This window comes from Charadrius vociferus, unplaced genomic scaffold, assembly GCF_000708025.1.
Source record: "Charadrius vociferus isolate BGI_N301 unplaced genomic scaffold, ASM70802v2 scaffold444, whole genome shotgun sequence".
In the NCBI taxonomy this organism is placed as follows: domain Eukaryota; kingdom Metazoa; phylum Chordata; class Aves; order Charadriiformes; family Charadriidae; genus Charadrius; species Charadrius vociferus.
This window is the reverse complement of record NW_009648242.1, coordinates 1,690,711-1,698,094: the sequence shown is the minus strand read 5'-3', so window position 1 is coordinate 1,698,094 and position 7,384 is coordinate 1,690,711.

Below are 7,384 nucleotides of genomic sequence, written 5' to 3'. Positions count from 1 at the left end.
CCTGCTGAGGCTTCTACCACTTCAGCTGAACGCCTACAACTATAATACTGAACATATACAGGAAACTTTTTTGCCATAGTGAGTAAATCTGCCTGGAATAGCAAGAACAGAAAGGTCTGGCTGCAGGCATTAAGCCTGCAGTGGGGTTCCCAGTGGTACCAACTCTGGTTCTGCTGAGTAACCAAAATGGAAACAGCTGCTGAAAAATTCCCAATAGAGACATGCCTCAAGGATGCTTACTGAAAGTAGTCAGAAAAGTTTGGCCTCATTCCTATATGCTACACATCATATATGGCAAATGTCGACATCCAGCCCTGTTAGGCAGGATCCTGGAGTGATATACAGCCCCTTCCCTTCTAGGGGTTTCTCAGCCCCTCATATTTCCCAGGCACTTTGTTGCGTGCTGGTGGCAGTGCCGACGCTGCAGGCTGCGTGCACCCTTGAGAACAGGCTCCTTCTTGCAACTGAAGGACGTAAGGTGATCTTAGTGCTGGGGCAGCAGCAATTCTCAAGCTGCTGTTACTGTTTTCTTGGCCCTGGCAGGTAATGAAATCTCCTTCTTGTCAGTGTCACCAGTGAGTAATTGTCATGACAACCCCTGGATCTGTGTGGTCCTGTCCTGGTTGGAGCGACACAGGACTAATTTCTCTTCTAATACTTGGGAAAACTGCACTTTTAGAAGACTCTAGTCTCTGAATTTGTGAAAGTATTTACTTTGTAGCCAGCTATGGTGTGTGGGTTTCAAGGTCTCGGTGTTTTTGAGCTCGCCAGGTGCAGGGATGAGGAGGAGCGAGACCCGGGCACTCGACCCAAGCTGGCCAACAGGATTATTTCATACCATGAACGTCACATTCACTATAAATTAGAAAGTTTGCTGTGAAGTTTGGTCCCTCCTTTGATGGCTGCCATCCTGAGAACTTTATGCCCCGGTGCCGGCCTCCTGAGCCCTTCCCCTCCTCCTTAAGCCGCAGGGAGCGCAGCGTCCGACATTTGCTGTCCACAGCTGGGAGTGCACAGCTTCCTACTGATAGAATTGGCTGAGTATAATCTTTGCATATTCTGTATTGGTTCTTTAGTGCTATTAATGTTAATCATCTAATATTACCCTATTCAATCTGTTTATACTTCAGCTCCCGGGTTTCCTTGTTTTTCCCGATTCCCTTTCCCTGGTGGGGAGGGGTCATCAGGTGATAGAATGATGGGCTAAACAATAACAAATTGTTATGTGTTTCTCAAACCATAACAGGTCCATATTTTACCTCAGACACAGAGTATATATTTTAATGCATATATGTCACTTGAGAAATAAGAGGGTGCCCCTCTTATTGTTCCTCTAAAAATAAGGAGAGCTTCTGAATTTTACTTCATTTTTGTTTATTGTAGTTTATCTACAGCTTCTCACCTCTGACAGCTTTTGGTGTAACTTGTTCAAGCTGAGACTGGGTGCAAGAAACAGCTGGAGCATGTTTAACGCAATGTTTCCTCACAAAGCTGCCTTCTCCTGGGAGAAACAAGGGCAGATAAAGACGAGGAACTGCAGCTGGCAAGAGGTCATCAGCATTTCTTTTCCAGGCAAAGTATGCCCCAGTCAAAAAAACCCCACAGACTCGAGCATCTGCCCAAATGGACAATGAGTAGATCTTTAATACTAGGAGCACTGGTTCATACGAGGCTACTTTCCTACCTACCTTCCAGGCAATGATGCATGGAAGCGTAGTGCTAACGGATTTGGGAGCAAAGGAAGTATCTGGAACAAGTAAGCAAAGTAAAACAAGCCCATACCTACAGCTCAGGCCGCATCTAAAGTCGTGGTGTTTCCTAGCACATACTTGTTCTTCTCACAAAGAGAACAGTGGAACCGGCAAGCCCCGCTCATCTAACCCCAGGCTGAAAAGGAGGTGGCAAAACAGTCACAGGGGGGCTACATGTGGTAGCGAAAGGGCTGTGCTGTAAGGAATGTTCAACACCATTCTTGGAACAACGTGTTTGCTAATAACCTTCATTTCAGCAAGGCTTTTATGCACTCAGGAAAGGGTAGAGCCAGCTAGCTCTGAGAAACTAACTTGAGTCTTTGGAGACAGTCTTATTCAAAGGTGGAGCAAGACACATGGTAGATGAAAAAAACAGGCATGAAAAGTCAATCAAATTCATTAATTCAAGAAAGCACCTTTGAGCAAGCTGCATGAACCGAAGATCTCCCAAGTGCCTTTTCTGAGAAAAGCAACATTGAATCCAAGAGATGGACAAATCAAAACAGCTAAAAAGTCCGTTTTAATAAGCAAACTTCTGCATACTGGAGAGGGCTGATAATGTAGCGGGCAGGATACAGGACGCAGGTTTGAGTAACTCAGCTCATTTCTCCATTCCCCCAATAATTTCTCATGGGACCTTGGGCAAGCGACCAACCTGGATTCATCCCCAGCTAACTCTAGATGTTAAGAGGAGGAAGGTGCCTAAATGTAGGACTGTCTGCACCTTAGGCCCCTTTCCATAGTCTAGAGGGCAATTAGGACACCAGGTGAACTAAGATGTTCGTCTAATTTAGAAACCATAGCAGAGCATCAGGAGAGTTAGACAGGACGAGTACTGGCCTCCTTGCTTCAGTTCCCAACTCTGGGCATGGGCATGGCATCACTGACTCTTTGCCAAGACTATAGGAAAGTGCCATTTATTAAAGAACACGAAACTCTGGAACGCGCTGTCAATAGGAGCAAGACGATCAGTCAGAGAGCTCTGCACGGCTCTTAGTGATTTGCTTCGGAAGATTTTCTAATTGGATGCTTTGGGGTTGACTTCCTTGCTAGCCAGACTTGCCAAGAAATAAGTAAACAAACCTGACAAAGCACATTTTCCACTAACTGTTATTTGCAAATAAGCATTCTGTCATATGCTGCTGTATTTGTAGAAGAGGCTGTATACGGAACCAGATCTGGTTTTCTACAAGTGACTGTTTCTGTTCTGTATTTTCCTTTTCCTCAATCCTTCTGTTGCAGGCTTTGCACTGATCTCTTGTATTTATTGATTATAATCCTTCTTATAGTTAAACTCTTGCTTGTGTAACCCATTCTTAAGAGGCTGATTATTGACACATGTAACCTTTTACCATCTTTTCACACTTCTAGAAGAAATAATTCGTACTGCTTGTATTTTGAACTTGACTGACGGAATGGAGCTGAAGACCATGCAGGAATACTTTTATTTTTTTTTTTTCCCCAAAACAAAGTTTGAGTCCAAGCATAGCTATGAGAATACATCACAATCCCATGGGATCAGAATACCCAGCCCAGCATTTTGTGTCTGACATGGCTGATGGTGGATGTGTCAGCTAGAGCACAGGGATAAGACACAGGGCTCCTTCCCCAAACTATTTCCCCGGGCTTTGGCAATTTGAGATTTTCTGAGCCAGAAGCGAGGTCTTTGCCTTGTAACTTCTACTAATATTGTCAGTGACATGAGAAAAACTCACGTCAATTAAAAAATTAAATCCAAGTTAAGCACCAGAGTAGAAACTGTTTCTAACGCCAAAGGGCTAAGGATTGAAATCCTTCGGAACCACTGCGTGCAGGATCCTGAGCTTCCACAGCAGAAATAACCGCCCGCCCGAGCCTGCGGGTGAGGGTGCCATCCTGGCACCGCACAGGGGACACCTTCAGCAGTACAAGCCACCCCTGTCACCCACGCAAGGCCTGGGAGAGAAGGCTCCGGTCACCTGCCCCATGTTACGCCCACAGAGCTTAACCTTCTCCTGATACTCTGCTTGCTGCCCCTGCACAAGAGCAAACGCAGAGTAAAAGATGGAAACAGGAGGAGCTGCTACAGCTTATGGGGATGGGGGACCGACAAGCGCCTCCAGCACCCCTGTGGCTCACTTCGGTGGGAAGCGGACACCCTTTCCCCACAACATCCAGAGATGGGTGGTAAAAGTAGGGGGGAAATTCCTGTTAACTCTCACCTAAAAGTTACGTGGAGTCTTTACCCCCAGATTATTTAAACATTTTCCTTTTTCCCACCCAATTTCCCCTCATCTAAAAATTGGCTTGGCTTCCAGCGAAACATTTCCCTGACACTTCCAGTTCTTTGTTGTGGAACGTACAAGTGGGAGGAAGGTTTCACAAAGGCACCTCTGAAACCTGAATCTTTGCAAACCGTCCTTCTTGTGTTTCTGGTAACAATTTTAGCCCTGGGAGAAACCGTGACCTTTGCTCAGTAAAGTTGATTTTCTCCTCTGTTTGAGCTCTAAGCTGCTTTTGATTTCTGTATTTTAAATGATATCCAGTCACTGCCACCTGGTGCCAAGGCATGCGTGGTCTGGAAGAGCTTTCTTTTCTCATCTGATGACGGATCTTCTGTGCCAAGTGTCATGCGGCTGCCACCTTCCTCCCCAGTTTAAATAGGGTTTTCTACGTGGAGTGAATTCTGGAAGGAAAATGACCATCGATGGGACTGAGCTGGGGAGAGGATCTGGCCACATGCTACAAACAGGTGGGGCTGGATTAGTGGCTGACCCCCCTCCTCTCCTCAGCACTTTAAGAGGTCACAAGTGTAGTGTGAGAGAGGCACCCACGTCCTTTCACAAACCTCAGTGACCAGAGACGGGGAGAAATGAAGAAAGATATTTTTCCAGAAATTATGCTTCTGCCCAAGGACCCCGACATCTGTAAAGGAAATGAGATGCGTTGTAGGCTGGGTAGTGACCAATGAAGAAGGTCACTTCCAAGAAGCCTAAATGAGTTAGCTCTTTAGTTTGCATGTTATGTAAGCGAGGAAGGGGAATCTTCCCCCCTCCTCTTGTGTAAGAAGGAGCGCAGGGGAACCCTAAGAGGAAAGTGAGGTGCAAGAGGGGCAGCGAGTGAAGTAAAGGGACAAGTTATGCAACTTCCACTTAATTGAGAATTGTGTTTCAAATCTGCAGAAAACAGCATGTTGCTCCCCTTGTTCCCTAGACAGAAAGGCACAGTTTTACAATCGCCTTTTATTGTTTTGCTGATAAGCAGGCATTTCACATTTCTGACACTATACAAAATGTCCTTTAGAAAACTCAGCCAGTGCCATGGCCTTTTCCATCTGGAACATTAAAACCAGAGCCTGGCTGGCCAGCTAAGTTTTCACCCCATAACACAGTGCCTCAGCCGTGGGCAGCCAAGGTACTCCAGCAAGAAAAGGAAAGAGCCTGCTGCCGACAGTCAGCTTCAGCTCCTGCTGCCACCCTCGCCCAAACGGGTAGCAGTGCAAAGACAGGGCAAACTCCCCGGCCCTTGGGGCAGGCTGGCTTGGCGTGCACCAGGACGACTTGACCTGTGCAACCTGCTCTAGGTGGACCCGCTCTGGCAGGGGGGTTGGACGAGATGATCTCCAGAGGTCCCTTCCAACCCCTATCATTCTGTGACTCTCTGACTTGTTGAGTACGTGACTTTGTGCCATCGTGCATGACTTCGTATTTCCATTCTGCAAACACTGACTGCCGGCCAAAGTTTAGTCCTGTTCTGCTTATTTTATAAGACCCCTACTGTGACCCATACTGTTACAGACTCCCACTATAAACAGCTATACAGTGAGCGACTCTTCCTTCTTTGGCAAAACTCCCAAAGGTATTTCTGCATGGCACAGACCTGCCCAGTGCCTCACAGTGTCCAAGGACAGGTCAGGGGGTTAACCCTTCCTGGGGAAACCCACCTCCCGGCCTGGCAACCCCTGTGGCCTGAAACGACCCGCATGAGCCACTGGCAACTGAACAGAAATTTGTTTTTGCATTACTCGCGCAGCAACAGGAATAGCTTGATTCTGGTTAGTCTTAAGACCTGAAAGTAGAGCTATCAGAAATCGCTGAATCAGAGGATGTGGATCTCCGACAACAATAATATTTATGAATCCTTACCAAAAAATGCTGCAGATGTTTTTGTTTTTACTTAACAAAAAAGCACCTTCAGAGGTCCCTGCACTATGTTTGTGCTTTGTTACTCAAAGGAAACATGCATGCCATTTTTGCCAGCTAACAAAATACTTTCTAACAAGGCATTTTGACAAAGCTGAAAATATCTTACACCAGTGTGAGTCATTTTGGCTTCAAGTGCACATCTCAGAAAAAGGAATCTCAGAAAAAAATCTTTTTTAAGTAAGTGCTGGCATGAAATACAGTCTTTAAGTGACAGGCCTGGAAAGGCTATGCATATTTGTATTCTATACAGAAACGATAGCTATCTTTCAACCCACACAACTGCTTTGAGTTCTTTCTTTCTTTTTTTTTTTTTTTAAACACCAAGAAGACAAAAAAAAATCACCCAATTTCTTTCCCAACTTTTTCATACTAATGAAGTTCTTTACTTCATTGGGCTACGATTACTTTTTATATGTAGCTAGGAGACCTCTGCTGGTAGATTCTTATCATAACTGCAATAATTCACAGGCACAGGTACAGATACATTGGTATTCTGTTAAGTGGTGTCCTACATACACAGGAAGACATAATACACAAGAAGATACAATCCCTGCTCTGAAAAATAAACTCCTATGCTGGAAAGGTGAAAAAAAAAAAAAATTGTATAACCCAGCTTTCTCCACTCACAGATGTTTTATAGGGCAGTTTTTAGAGAAGCTTTGATAAAAGGTATGACCATCTTAGGATGGGGCCATTGGTGTTTATTCAGCATAATGGTCTAAAGGCTCGTTATTGCTCGGAAAGCCCCTAAACTTCATCCTACTAAAAGCAGGGAGGTTATACTGAGGAAAGGATTAGTCTCCACTTGCATTCCTTTCTTGTACTTTCTCATACAATCTGCTAACAGCCATTGTGGGAGAAAGGATACCAGCTAAATGGACCTTTATTCTGACTCAGCACCATTGTAGACAGTCTGTCCGCTATGATACAGCAGCACAGTATAATTTGATACTTTAAAAAAAAAAAGGCCATTCACCTGAGGGATCACAATGCAACTTGCAGTTAACAGCCTCGGTCTTTGTGATATCCAAGGTCATTTCTATTATTACAGCACAGTGCACGGAAATACCACAAATACCAAGAGAGTCTTATCTATTTATCATAGGTGAAATTGGCACGCTTTGCAGCACAACAGCTCCACGTCGGATCACAGGCATTTGAGTTCATTTGAGTTTATATTCGGCGACTGGCTCTCTTGCTTAGGAGCTCAGTGGATTTCATGCATGTATGTATTTACGATGACATCGCTGTGGCCATTTCTGAAGTGTCCAGCTCCCACACCGACAGCTACTGCATCAGGCAGCAAATATAATCATGCCGGGAAAAAGAAAACTCACCCTGACCTTGCCAGAGTCAGCCGTAGGAGCCAAAGGCAAAGGCTCAGGCATATGTCTTCCCTCCTCCCGACCACACATCGTCGTCTTCCCCACCCCCCCCGCCGGCTGCCCG